At 49.5% G+C, this 14950-nt stretch overlaps 1 long non-coding RNA gene across 1 annotated transcript; it reads left to right on the forward strand.

The window, feature by feature from the left end:
• The first annotated feature begins 1843 nt into the window (after positions 1 to 1843).
• On the forward strand, positions 1844 to 10439 carry LOC137756586 (uncharacterized). Its single transcript, XR_011072238.1, has 3 exons — positions 1844 to 2130; positions 4680 to 4773; positions 7783 to 10439. It is a non-coding gene; the product is annotated as an uncharacterized lncRNA (long non-coding RNA).
• The last annotated feature ends 4511 nt before the right edge of the window (positions 10440 to 14950 follow it).

Below are 14950 nucleotides of genomic sequence, written 5' to 3' on the forward strand. Positions count from 1 at the left end.
ATAATCAACAGCCTTGGACTTGAAGTCTTGTTCTCTCAGGGGGCTCTGTAAAATAGACTCCTAGTGTGAGCGGTGTCAAGAGGTATACAGTTGACCCTTGAACAACAGGGGTTTGAACTGCTCGGGTCCACTTATAGGCGGGTTTTTTTCAATAGTAAATACTACAGCACTACACGGGTTGGTTGAATCCTCGGATTTGGAACCGTGAATACAGAGGAAACATATCTATCTGGAAGGCCGACTCTAAGTTACAGACAGATTTAACTGTGTGGAGGGCCCCACGCCCCTAACCCCCACGTTGTTCAAGGCTTAACTGTATACCCGACAGAAATGTGTTTCTATGGGCACCAGAAGTCACATGCAAGAATGGTTCTTAGCAGCACTATTTGCAATAGCCCCAAACTGGAAACAACGCAAGTGTTCTTCATCAGTACAACAGAATAATAAAGTTCCGTCCAGCCACGCAGTGGAATGCTATACAGCAACAAAAGTGAATGTTCTGCTTCACAGAACAGCATAGGTGAAGTTTAAAAATATAATATTTGTGGGGGAGGGATGGACTGGGAGTTTGAGGTTATTAGACGCAAACTATTACATATAGAATGGATGGACAACAAGGTCCTACTGTATGGCACGGGGAACTATATTCAATGTCCTGGGATAAACCATAATGGAAAAGAATATAAAAAAGAATGTATATATATGTATAACTGAGTCACTTTGCTGTACAGCAGAAATGAACACAACTTTGTAAATCAACAGTACTTCGATTAAAAAATAAAATAAGGGCTTCCCTGGTGGCGCAGTGGTTGAGAATCCGCCTGCCAATGCAGGGGACACGGGTTCGAGCCCTGGTCCGGGAAGATCCCACATGCCGCGGAGCAACTGGGCCCGTGAGCCACAGTTACTGAGCCTGCGCGTCTGGAGCCTGTGCTCCGCAACAAGAGAGGCCGTGACAGTGAGAGGCCCGCGCACCGCGATGAAGAGCGGCCCCCGCTCGCCGCAGCTAGAGAAAGCCCTCGCGCAGAAACGAAGACCCAACACAGCCATAAGTAAATAAATAAATAAATTAATTAATTAATTTAAAAAATCATAAAAAAATAATAATAAAATAAAATAAAATAAGTATATAATATTCGGTGAAAGAAGCCAGACACCAAAGAATATATACTACATAATTCCATTCACGGAACGTTCAGAAACAGTCAAATCCTGTTAGAAGTTGGGATAATGGTTCTCTTCGGGGAGACTTACTGACTGAGAAAGGGCGCAGGGGGCCTTCTGTGTACTGATAGTATCCTCTTTCTCCCTTTGCAGCGGTCACCTGGGTGCGTTCAGTGTCTCAGCCACACACTCAGGATTTGCATCCTTTTCTCCCTGCATGCTCTACTTCAATAAAAATTTACCTGCATTTCTTTAAAGGTACATGTATTTAAACTAATGATCGGAGCTGCCAACTCACCCTCCACAAAGGTTGCACCAACTTACACGCTCAGCAGCAACACGCACGAGCTCTCCTTTCCCCACATCCTTGCCAACAGCAGTGCTAGAAAGCTTTTTGATTGTTTGCCAATTTGATGGCTTTGGCAAAAAGGTATCTTCTCATTTTCATTTGCATTTTCCTAATCACCCGTAGGTTGAGTATGTTTCACGTTTATTGGCTGCTTGAATTTCTTTCTCTATGAATTACCTGTTTATACTTTCCCCCATTCTTCCATTGAACCGTTGTTGGGGTTCTTATTGATATATAATGGATATTAACTTTTCCTTGGATGTGTTGCAAACATGTTTTCCTGAAGTACCTTTTGCTTTTTTTCGTTTTGTTTACGGCACATCACAGGCATCTGCTGCAGGCGAGGCAAGCGATGTGAATAAGTGAAGCGGGCTCCGAGGCCATGGCAGGCTGGGGAGAGCACATGCCTCTGCTGGGAACCAGTGTGCCAGATCTTCTGATTCTTCACGAGATGCTGGAAATATGGACTTTTATGGGAAAACTTCCAGTTTTAAGATGCTGGCAACTCATTCAAAAAACTTTAAGCACTAGAAGAGACAGCCATGTTCGGGCTGGGTTGGATCAACAGGACACCAGCTCGCAACCTCTGGTTGATGCTGTATTGCCCTGCAGAGGAGGTTTGTGTTGTCACATCTGCCCATCTTTTCCTTTAGGACTTCTGAGTTCTGTGTCTTTTTTTTTTTTCTTTTTATCAGTTTAACACTTTTTTTTTTTTTTACTCTCTAAATCCTTCTCTTTTAAAGATAGAGAAGAGCTTTTCATGCTTTTACTCAGGTTTCCTTAATGAGAAATAAAGGTGAATACATACGCTGCTGAACTCAGAGAGTAGAGAAGGTTCTGATCTTGGGAATGTGGGTGGCTGAGCCCAGGAATGGCTAAAACAGAATTAGAACTCCTTCCCATTTTCTCAGTTAAGGCCAAGGACCCCCCCCCCCACATGGTAGGATTTCAAGGGAAGAGAATAAAGAGTTTTATTCCATGATGAAACCAGAGGCCCCTGGGAATACTGAAATTCATACTAATGTGTAAATGACTTACTGAAGACCCCTTCCTGGGAGCAAGTGTGTAAGTCAGAGCAGGGAGAGAGCAGCTGGGCACTGCAAGGCTGAAAGTACAGGAGGATAGAGGAGCTCATCTTGAGTCCGTTCCTCTGTGTGAGGGAACTTCACCACTCCCAGCTGTGTCTGCCTTCCCCAGACCCACCCTGCCCTGTGTGGCTCCCACTCTGGCCGGGTACTGTCATCGTTCTGAGCAGAATTGATGGGAAGCAAAACAAACACCCACAACCAGCTGGGGGTACTTTAATGGCCTTTGATGGTATCATCTGGGCATTTCTCACCCATGTTAATTAGCAGCTTGCTTTGGCCAAGGTAGCACATCTAGAAACTGCTCTGGGGGTGGAAAAAATTTTTCTGCTTGCATATTTAGCAGGACCCAGCAAGGAACAAAACGGGGGATTGCCGGCTGAGCACCGTGATGGCTCATCCCTTTTCTGGCACCAGATGACTGGGGTGCTGGCCTTACCCAGGAGAGCCGGTGCTGATGGGCATGTGTTTATTCCTAATAATCACAGCTGCATTTATTGAGTGCCTTGTGTGTGCTAGGAATTGCGATGAGCGCTGTATATGCGCCACCTCGCCTCCTACAATTCATGCTCTGCCTGCAAGGTAGGGCTGTTAATCTAAGTGATGGGGTCCGGTGTGAACCAGGCGGCATGCGTGAGCCAGGCCTCGGAATTTTACTCCTGGGCCAGGGCTTCCTGCCCTCCCAGGCCAGGCAGGGGCGGCCCTCCATTCCAGCAACTTCTCCAGCCCAGTCTTGTAATGCCCTGGGTACCGGGTCTTCAGTCCACTGGAGGGCTGGAAGCAGTCCTAGGTACTGACTGCACAGGCTCCAGGCTCACTGACCCCGCCCCTTTCTGCTTGGCCTCAATGGCCCTGCCCCCTTTTGCCTTGGGCACTGGGGCCACTCCCTTCCCATCTCTACCCTGGGTGAAGACTCAGGTGTCCGGAGACACTACTAATAATCCAGGTGTGAACCAATAATGAAGGTGCTGGATGGGAAGAGTTTTTTTTTTTTTTAAACATTTAAAAAAAATATTTATTCATTTATTTGGCTGTGCCGGGTCTTAGTTGTCGCAGGCGGGATCTTTAGTTGCGGCGTGTAGGATCTAGTTCCCTGATCAAGGATTGAACCCGGGACCACTGCAGTGGGAGCGCGGAGTCTTGGCCACTGGACCACCAGGGAAGTCCCTGGGAAGAGTTTTAAGGTGTGACTTTTCCAGGCCGTGCACATTCATTAAAAAGCACAGATAGTATAGTTTATTTTCTGATTCTAAAAGCAATCGTGCCCTTTGTAGAGAAGTCGAAGATACAAAAGGTACAAAGAAGAAAAAACGTTATCTTACCACCTAGAGATAATCATTGTCAACATTTTCAGATGGTTCTTGCTACTCGTTTTTGTATATTTATGAAAATATATATATAAATTTTCAAATATATATGTAATTTTAAGCAAAGTTGAGACCATTCTAGCAATATACTTTTAGATTATCTCTTTTCACGCATTGTATCATGTGTGAACACTTGTGAAAAGGACCCCGTGAAGGCAAGATGGGTAAGATGGGCGGAATCAAGGAAAGGGGGGGAGGGTGTGGGTTTTTTCAGCTGCGGGCTTCCCTACCCAACCCAGGACAAGGTTGTTCCTGGGCCTCTGGGGTGGAGAGTGATGCCGTCAGCTTGGGGAGGGCGAGAAAGGATCCCTCTGCCACCCTCTTCAGTGTCACTCACCAGTTCTTGGGAGAGTGGGAGACTCCCAGCAGCGGCCGCCTGGGCCAGCGGGACTCTCTGGTCATGCCCCACTCCCACCCCATTGTGATCCAGGACCCCACAGCTGCCCCCTCCCCTGTGATTTTGTGTGTGAGTGTGTGTGTGTGTGTGTGTGTGTGTGTGGAGGGGGGCTGTCTCTCAGAGGGACAAAAGGGGTGGCTTCTGGCTTCTTGAGGCCTTCTGGGGGCGGGGGCGGGGCACTCGTGGCTGAGGTGCTCCTGCCTCTTGAGAAACAAGCTGCCTTTTGCTTGTGACTGTGGTACTGCTAAGCCCCATTAGCTGTTTTCCTAGAAGTGAGAATGGATTTGCTCTGAGTTCTGCCATCCCTTGTGACCCAGGGCTCACTGAAGCAGCGCCAAGAGCAGGGGACTGGCCACCAAACGGAGCCCTGCTAACCTGCCCTCAAGGGTACTTGGACTTGATGCTGGCCTTGTGAGTATGCCCCCTGTCTCCATCCTCCAACCACCTGACAGAGACAAAGTTCTTGAAGCATAGGAAGGTTTGGTGCTCCCCTGGAAGGTCGTTCATTCATCGGTGCCAGTGGAGGGCTTAGCTGGGTGCCTGCTGGGTCTTAGTGATTAGAATGAGAGGGACCTGGGTTAGAGCCCCAGTTCTGACCTTAACCTGCCACCTTGGGCAAGTTACTTAACCCCTCTGAGTTCAGTCTCCTTGTCTGGAAAATGGGCCTAACAGTACTTACTTCACAGAGATAGATGCTCTACAGATTATATGCTTTAAATTATGTACATTTGGCATCTATCACAGTGCCCGAAACACAGCAGGTACTCAATAAATGCTCATTGTTATTGTGTGTTAAATTTACTCCTCATAACTTTTGGCAACGAATATTATCACCCCATTTTACAGAGGGGGCAGCTGAGGCTCAGAAGGTTAAACAGTATTTCAGTTAATTATTACAGTGTGACAACCATCCAAAACCTTAGTGGCTTAAAACAACACTGAATGATAATGAATGAATGATAATTTCTCATGATTCTGTGGATTAACTGGGTGGTTCTTGGGCTCCAGATGGTGTCAGCTGGGGTCTATCATGTGAATACAGTCAGTTGGCAGCTAGATTTGGCTGAAAGGTTGAAGAGGGCCTCTCACATGCCTGGGGTCTTGGTGCTGGCTGTTGGCTGGGCTGCCTCGGTTCTCTTCCTCATGTCGTTTTCTCCAGGATAGCTTGGGCTTCCCCAAGCATGGCAGCTGACTTCCAAGAGGGAGTGTTCCAAGAGGACAAGCCTCAGCATGCAAGCACTTAGCAAGCCTCCGCTTTACATCATGCTTGTTAATGTCCTTATTGGCCAAAGAAAGTCACATGCCCAAACCCAGAGTCAGTGTGGGAGGGGACAACATGAGGGCACACATACTGGGAAGCATGGCTTATTGGGGATGCCCAAGTCACAGTCCACCAAAAAAAGGCTTGTCTAGGCTCCCACGGCTGTTGAATGGCATAGCTGGGATTTGAACCCAGGTCTGACTCCAAAATCCGTGCTTCTCCCTCAAAGCATGGCCGAGGCTGACTCTATGGCAGGCTGGTGTTTGTGGCCGCCCCCACCAGAATCGGATGGTGATGTGATTTTCCATCTCGTCTTCAGCCCATCCTGCCCTAGCACTCCATGATGTCCTTGAACCTCTCCTGCTCACCTGACAAAGGGGAGAAAAGCACCCTTCTTCTGCTGGGCCCCCTCTGTTCTTCTCCCTTCCGTGTTGACTACAGAAAGCTACTCCTGCTTCCTTCAGAGTCCCAGCCAGGACCGAGGTGGCCCCATCACTTGTGGCCTCTCCAACCACAGCAGCATCCTGGCTCTGCTGGCCTCAGGGTACACACACCTCTCTGGACCTCAGTTCTGTTTTGGGGGTACCCTTTCTTGGAAAGCAAGGGTCATGGGAACAAAGACAATATCACGCAGATAAGCCCAAGTTTATAGCACATTGTCGTCATCCCAGAGGACTTCCAGTCTGCCCACCGGCTGGGCCAACTCCTGAGATAGGCCTCCTACCCTCACCCCTGTCTACACTCAGCTGATTTGAGTTGGCTCCACAGAGATAACTGCAGGAATCCAGCCCCTTCCGGCTCCTGCCTGCCTCTGACTGACTGAGGCCCTGGTCAGTTCCACCCACTGATCTGACCTGAAGGCCCAGCACCTAGGTGAGGAGTGCCCTTCTCGTGGTCCTTTCCGCTCCCAGTTTGTGGTTGCAGGGAGCATTGCTCACTTTCCTGTGGCTGGACTCTCACTCTCCCCTCTTCTCAAGGCCCCAAGGCCCCAAAAGGACAAGCCATTTGTTCAATGCCCTATCATGAGCTGACGGCAAAGCTGGGGCCTTGAACCTGGGATGTCATCTCCAGCCATTATCTCTCTCTCTCTCTTTTTTTTTTAAACTTTTTATTTTATATTGAAGTATAGTTGATTAACAATGTTGTGATAGCTTCAGGTATACAGCAAAGTGATTCAGTTATACATATACATGTATCTATTCTTCTTTTTTTTTTTTTGGCTGTGCTGGGTCTTTGTTGCGGCACGCGGGCTTCTCTCTAGTTGTGGCACGCAGGCTTCTCTAGTTGTGGCGCACAGGCTCCAGAGAGCGCGGACTCAGTAGTTGTGGCGTGCGGGCTTAGTTGCCCTGGGGCATGTGGGATCTTAGTTACCCCACCAGGGATCAAGCCCGAGTCCCCTGCATTGGAAGGCAGATTCTTAACCATTGGACCACCAGGGAAGTCCCCCATGTATCTATTCTTTTTCAAATTCTTTTCCCATTTACGTTGTTACATAACACTGAGCAGAGTTCCCCATGCCATACAGTAGGTCCTGTTGGTTATCCATTTTAAATTTAGCAGTGTGTACATGTCAATCCCAAACTCCCTAACTATCCCTTCACCCCACCCTTCTCCCCACCCCGGCAACCATAAGTTCGTTCTCTAAGTCTGTGAGTCTGTTTCTGTTTTGTAAATAAGTTCATTTGTATCATTTCTTTTTTAGATTCCCCATATAAGCGATATCATACAATATTTCTTTCTCTGTCTGACTTACTTCACTCAGTATGACAATCTCTAGGTCCATCCATGTTGCTGCAAATGGCATTATTTCATTCTTTTTTTTCTTAAATTAATTAATTAATTTATTTATTTATTTTTGGCTGTGTTGGGTCTTCTTTTCTGTGCGAGGGCTTTCTCTAGTTGCAGCAAGCGGGGGCCACTCTTCATCGCGGTGTGCGGGCCTCTCACTGTCGTGGCCTCTCTCGTTGCGGAGCACAGGCTCCAGACGCGCAGGCTCAGTAGTTGTGGCTCACGGGCCTAGTTGCTCCGCGGCATGTGGGATCTTCCCGGGCCAGGGCTCGAACCCGTGTCCCCTGCGTTGGCAGGCAGACTCTCAACCACTGCGCCACCAGGGAAGCCCTATTTCATTCTTTTTAATGTCCAGCCGTTATCTCTTGCAGGAGCGTCACTGCCCCCAGCCTGCATTTGTGGAGTCTGAACTGGGCCCGTAGCTCTTCTGCCTCAGCGTGGAACGAAGGCTAACAAAAAGCAAAGCCTCTGGAGGAAGAGGAAATGTTCTCTGGGTGCTGAATGGGAGACCTAGGGGAGGTGTGTGTGTGTGGGAGGCCTCTGACTTGTGCCCAAGGAAAGGTCATGGTCAGTGAGAAGGCCTTTGATGGGAGGGAGTCTTGAGATGGAGCCCAGGAACGTCATTGTGCAGCTGCCCAGGATGGACATGGGATCCTCTGACAAACCAGGCCAGTTCTCCTGATGTAAGGCCAACAGGCTGACGTCCTGGGACACGAGCTCCCAGGAAGTGGGCCACGATGCACAAGGGATCTAGAATCGCTGGTGTCCTGTGTGATCTCGCTGAGGGAAGCCAGGCAAAATCTGGCAACTGAGCTGTAACGGCCAGAGCTCTTGGCTCCGAGCAACAGGAAGCAATTCTGGTTTATTTAAGCAGAAAAGGACTTTATCAAAAAGGTCTTGGTGAGTTCACAAAATAACCAGGAGGGCTGGAGAACCGGGTTTGGAAAGCAGGCCAAACAAAGGAGGCTGCACAGCGGTCAGGACCACGGCCAAAGTCAGGCCCATCCAGTGACAATCCCACTGCCAAGTCCAGGACACCCTGCCACCTCCGGACATGGATATGGTCCCTGCCATCCCAGGAATGGAATGTCATTGCCATGGTGACTGCCACCCTCCACCAGAACGGACTCCTGTGCTCTGTGCATCTCTGCTTCACTAGCTCCTGACTCCCAAGTCTTTGATGGGGCATCTGATTGGCTGAGCGTAAGTCAGGAGCCCACGCTAACTGCAGTGGCAGCTGGGAAAATGATTGTATGGCGTTTTTCGCTTCTCTGGTGCGAGGCAACTAGGACGATGGGCAATTTCTCAAACACAGTAGTGGGGGTTGGATACCGGTCAGCCTTGTACTTACCTCACCTGGAAAAATGTCGACCAGCCGTCCCCAGGGAGTGCTAGAGGATTGTATGTCTCCAGGGAGAGCCTGAGCTTGTCTTCCCTTCCTCCAGATGCTGATGGAAGTGTGTGTGTGTGTGTCTGTGTGTGTCTGTGTGTGTGTGTGTCTGTAAGGACAGGAACACATTACACAACGTGGGGTCAGGAACCCTGGGTTCGGTTCTGAGTCCCTGGGCCTCAGTTCCACTCACAGCCTGCTGTCCAGCCTTTGAGCATGCAGAAGATGTGTGGTGGCTTCTGCTGTAGTCTGGGCCACTGGGCCAAAAGATGCCCCCAAGACTGCCAAAGCCCCAAATGGAATGGGGCCATTGGTTCCGTGTAACAGATGAGAGCGCAGGTTTTGGAGTCAGAGAGATCGGGGTTCGCCAGCCATGTGACCTTGTACATGTTCCTTAACGTCTCTGAACCTCAGTTTCCTTATCTGTAAAATGGAGATGAGGTGGCAGGCACTCAGCCTCCATTCCAACCTGTTTCTATGGCGCCTTCATGTTCTGCAGAGGTTGGAAGGCTAAAAACTACAGTTCCCAGACACCTCTGCAGCTGGGGCTGCAGATGAGAATTAGATTCCAGCAAGGAGATGCACTTGTGTGAGGTTAGGAAGGCAGCAGTGGGGAAGAGACTACTTGCCTGCTACTCTGGATGTTGCTGCTGAAGACACTGTGTGTGTGTGTGTATGTGTGTGTGTGTGTGTGTGTGTGTGTGTGTCAGTGTGAGAGAGACAGAGAGAGAGAGGCAACATTCTAGTGTCTGATTAGTTACCGGCTTTGTGAGTATTGAGAGGTGGTGTGGTGGCAGTGGCTTCCTGACCTTGGATGGCAACTACAATAGTGTCCTCTTGAAATCAACATCTCTGTGGCTGACCCCCTCCCTTCCCACCTTCCTGATGATGGCAGAGATGGCAGCAGTCTTGGCAGCCCAGCTCAGTGGTGTTACGGGCGTCTAGCGCCTGCTCCAATGATTTTGTAAGCACCTAATTTCCTGTATTATATCTCTTCTGGCTTAAAATAGCTGGAGAGGTTTTCTGTTTCCTGCAACTGAACCCTAACTGCTATAGGAGTCACACCCCATTGCTCACACAGTTGTTGGGATGAGAGGAGATGGTGGGTGCTACACAGCTTTGTAAACTGTAAAGCCCTTTATGTCTGTTAGGTGTTTTTCAAGGAAGGGTGTCCCTTTTGTCAGGGGAGACTAAACATGATAGAAACCCTTGTGACGAGCCACTTGTTTACACGTTCTTTTATCGCAAACTGCTGGAGCAGAAGACAGCCTGAAAGAATTCAGGTAATTTGTGTGCGTCACCTGCTTTCGGAGGCCAAAAGGGTTCTGCTGTGGATTCAGGGCGAATACAGCCTCTCTGTCCACAGTTAGAGCAATGACTGACATGCCGTGGCGGCTGGGAAAGGTGGCAGGTGTCCTGGTGTGAACCTGAAAAGTCAGCTACCACGGGACTCTCCCCTACCCATGCCTGGGCTCCCCCATTAACCCGCTAGTTTGTGTTAAAGCCCACTTTAATTCCGTACCCCTCCCAGTTAAATCTTTGTATTTACAAAACCTTTCCCTCCTCTCCCATCAGGTTTGAAGGATCTCCCTTTCTGTGGTGAATAACATTCTCATGGTCATGTCATTGGCCCCTATTTCCTGCCACAAAATGAGGAGTCTTTGTGGGGTGAGGGGCCAGGCAGGTGGTCCTGGGGGCCATGAAGCTGGGAGGAAGCTGGGCTGGGGCTTGGCTGCCAGAACAATCCAGGCTCCACTCCAGCCCATCAGGGGGCTTGAGGCTGAGTGGGCAAGATAAACCGTTTCAGTGGTTTTTAGGAGCCCTAATCAATTGCAAGGCAGGGCAAAGCCCTCGGGGACAGATAAAGCCAGCCCTGCACTCCAAGCCCAGTTGGAGCCAACATTTGTGTGGTTTGAACTTTTGTGTGGTTTGGACAAGTCCGCCCAGCTTTGCCGGGGTGGTTTACTCTGTTCCCAAACTGCAGTACAGTGAGGCGAACAGCCCTGGACCCCGTAAGCCAGCGCTGAAATGATTTAGATGGCCTGTCCTCTGTCCCCGCAGGGCCCTACAGCCTTGGGGAAGAGAGGCTGAGCGTGCCATACCCCTGGTTCTCGCTGGTGGCACGGGGTTTTAGGAACGCTCCATTGCCCAAGGCAGGCAAGACCTTCGCCTCGGGGAGTCGAGCTGCTGCTGGTTTGATTCTCCGCTTCTGCTTCCAAACTAAAAAACCCGATGCCCACTTTCAGATTCCATCCTCACCGCGCAGAGGAAGCCCGGGATGCTGGGGACACCACCTGGAGCCTGGGCGCATAGCACCTGGGCAGTTTTGTTTTTTTTTTCCTTCCAGCTTGAGGTATCTTGTTTAACCTCTAAGGTGCCTGAAGGTCTGGAAGGCTCGCGTGCAGGCCTTTGGCTGGCTACGGGAGAGGCTGGGCGCCCCAGATCCCAGCACCGCCGGTGGGCACTCTATGTGCCAATGTCTGTCGTGCTTGTGTGCAGCAGAGCAAGGCTGCCCCATGAGGTGGTTGGACGCTGGGCCGGCAGGGACCCATCTGACAATGCCCTGTCCCCTGGGAAGCCAGTGCCTGCCTGCGCGGGCCACAGCAAGATAGAATCAGGAACAGGTGCTGCCTGGGAGGGAAACTCGGGCGCCTGGCATAGCTCAGTGATGCTCGCGCCCTCCGGGGACCTTCCTGCCTCCACAGAAGGTGGGGACAGAGAGGCGAGCACGAAGAGAGAGAAAGGGAAGTGGGAAGAAACTGGTCACGGAGGAGGCTATTTTTATTCTTTGGTGCAGCTGCATGCATTTCTCTGACCAACTAGGCAGAGAAAATCAGACTGGCTCCTGCCGAAAGAGGCCTTATAGTTGGGGTGGGGGGCAGGGAGGGGGAGGTGCACAGGAAAGGGGTGAAGAGGGGGAAATGCCTGAGGATACAGCAAACCACAGTCTCCAGAAGGCTTCACTGCACAGAACAACCCCCCGCTGCCGTCCTGTGCCCCATATGCCTCAGCCTTAACCTTGGCTGCTAGAAGTGGGCCATCCTTTCCCTTCTGGGTGACACCTTGGGCGTGACCCAGTCAAGACTAGGCATTTGTTCATCACTGTCTTCTGCTGTTGGGCCTTGGAGGAGAGCCTTATCCCTTCCAGCAGGGGACAAGACCTCCTGGGTGGTGTCAGTTACCATGGTCACCCTAGCACCTGGAGAAACTGGCAAATGTCCCAAACAGGAAAGCAACATTAGGGGTCAAGGCCCTAGAGTTAGACTCTTTTGAGGCCCTGATTGTCTAAGTCAGCAGTTCCCAAAGTGTGTTCCAAGGATCCCTGTGGTACCCCAGACCTTTTCAAGACTGTCTTTTCTAACTGCAAGCTCCATAAGGCTGGATTTTCTTCATGTATTTCAACCAAAACCACATATCACAACAGATTGGATGCTGAAGCAGCTGGGAGAAAGCAGCTGTCTTCTATGAAGCCAGCTATTAAAGAGGTTTGCAAAAATGTAAAGCGATGTCACTTTTCTCCCTGATTTTTTTTTTTTAGAAAATACAGTCTTTTTTTTATTAAATTGTGCTATTGACGTTAACATGTGTATTAGTTATCTATTGCTGTGTAACAAATAGCCCCAAAACTTAGTGGCTGAAAACAACACACGTTATCTCTCAGTTTCTGTGGGTTAGGAATCTGGGAGCAGCCAGCTTAGCTGGGTGGTTCTGGCTCGGAGTCTCTCATGAGGCTGTAATCAAGGCATGGTCCAGGGCTGCAGTCATGTCAAAGCTCAACCAAGGAAAGAGAGGATCCAGCTCTCAGCTCACTCACATGGCTGTTGGCAGGCCTCAGTTCCTTGCCATGTGGGCCTCTCATCAGGGCTGCCTTGTGACATGGCAGCTGGCTTCCCCCAGAGAGAGTGAAAGAGAGCACCCAAGACAGAAGCCACAGTCTTTTTATAATCTAATTTTGGAAATGACATCCCATCACTTCTGTCTTGTCTATTAGAAGTGACTCAGTAAGTCCACCCCACATTCAAGGGGAGGGAAATATTCAAGGATGTGGGTGACAGAAGGTGGGAATTACTGGATACCATCTCAAAGGCTGCCTACCACTCATCTAATAAGTTCATTATTATTATTTTTATATCAATTAACAAATATTTAAAACTTTCCTCGGTTTTCATTTTTAATATGGGAAATATTGATACATGGGTCAATATAAACAAAAGCTTTTTGGAGTGCTCAATAATAAATAAAAAAGTAAAGGGGTCCCAAGATCTAAACATTTGTTAACTGCTGGTCTAGGTGTTATGGTATCTATAGGAGAAGTACGTTAGTAACATGTGGAGGTCAGTCTGCCCACCCATCCATCTATCCATTCATCCATCTGACCATCCATCCATCCATCCATCCATCCTCATCCTCCCATCCATCCTTCCATCCATCCATCCATCTATCCTTCCATGCATCTATTCTTCTATCCATCCATTCATCCACCCTTAAATCCATCTACTCACTCACCTATCTACCCATACAATCAAAATGTTCCAACTACTGTGCTAGGGCTGGTACTTTAACAAGGTTGCTAGTGACTGCCCTATGGAGCGTGTCACATTTTAACAGATGAAACAACAATAAGATGAATTTAAAAATAATAACATCAGGTTGTGATCATTTGGACCCCCAAAGCCTGGAGCCCCAGGAAGCTGGTACACTCAAATTGGCACCATTTTGGCAGGTGACATCATATGTGGCCCAGACTAGGGGTGGGGTGGGCCCAGACTGCAGGGTCCAGGGAGCAAGAAATGTGGCAGCTGTGGAGAGATGGCATGAGGCCCTGGTGAGCCAGAATGATCTCAGGTTCTTCATGCCTAGTTAATTGGTGACTGTGGGACTCGGGGTAGAAGACCCTTAAGTGGAAGATGTAACCCATATGGGCAGAGTTCCTATTTCTTGGTTCACTTTCCCTTTTCTCAATGGAGGGTCTCCTTCTGGACCTGACTTGACATGCTCTGGCTTTAATTTTGATCCTGGAGACTCCTCTGTGGCTTGCAGTGTCCCCTGTGAATCCCTGAGCCAGAGAGGCCCCCATTTCAGAGTCCCCAGGGAAAATGCTCTGATTCATGAGAAGGGCCTCAACCTATCACCCCCAAATATGTGAAGACTGGGCTCTTTTATCATCTTGTCACTGACAAGTTTGAAGCTGGCAACCTTCTGATAGGAAGTTTGGGCTGGCAACCTTCTGATAGGAGGAGGGTAGGGGAAGTCGGGGGCAAAGAGAGACCAAAAACCCAGGCAGGAGGCATAAGGACACTGGGTTCTGGAACAGGAAAAACAGGGGTGGGTGGCTGGGATGGACAGAGCGCATAAATGATGATCTTCTCTACTTCAAAGCCTGGTCTCACCAGCCCTGCTGTAAGGGGCAGCTAAGGTAGGAGCCCCCCCAGACCCTCTTCCAGCTCCTGAAAGCCACTGAGCATTTTAAAGAGGAAATGTGTGCCCCTCCCTCAATGCTTGGAGCTTTCATTGTGTGAATTGTTCCCCCAGGGAGCAGGGCAGTGTAAATCAGTTACACTTGCTCTTGGTGCCGATGCCCCAGCCCAGTGGGTTCCAGAAAGACCAGGCCAGGCCTCTTTGGGACGACATGTGTCAGGGATGCTCTTGGGGGGCGGAGGGGTGTTGCTTAAAATGTGGCCTCTCTGTGGCCCGGCACAATTCTTCCAGTCTTCTCCATGACGGTTCGTTGGTGGCTTCAGGCCTGAGGTTTGAATGTGGGCTGTATCTTAGCAAAATGCTAAAACAATGGAGATATTTGTGTGCAAGTTCAACCCCCTATTTGGCTCTTGAGCCCTTCTCAAGAGAGAACAGGTGTTACCTTTGGTTTCTGGCCTTGTCATGGATAAAATTGGTGAATGAGTAATAAGCAGCTCAGGTGCCCCTGATACCAGGGGATCTCAAAACGCTGTCCCGTACCAGCAACATCACCATCACCTGGGAACTTGTTAGAAATGCAAATTTGGGGGCTCACCCCAGACCTACTGAGTGAGGATTTTTGGCAATGGGGCTGGGGCCTGGGAATCTGTGTTTAAACAACCCCTCCAGGTGATTCTGATGCCCTCTCAAGTTCAAGTTTGAGAGCCACTGTTCTACGAAGAATATTATTC

The sequence above is a fragment of the Eschrichtius robustus genome, chromosome X (genome assembly GCF_028021215.1).
Source record: "Eschrichtius robustus isolate mEscRob2 chromosome X, mEscRob2.pri, whole genome shotgun sequence".
Lineage (NCBI taxonomy): Eukaryota > Metazoa > Chordata > Mammalia > Artiodactyla > Eschrichtiidae > Eschrichtius > Eschrichtius robustus.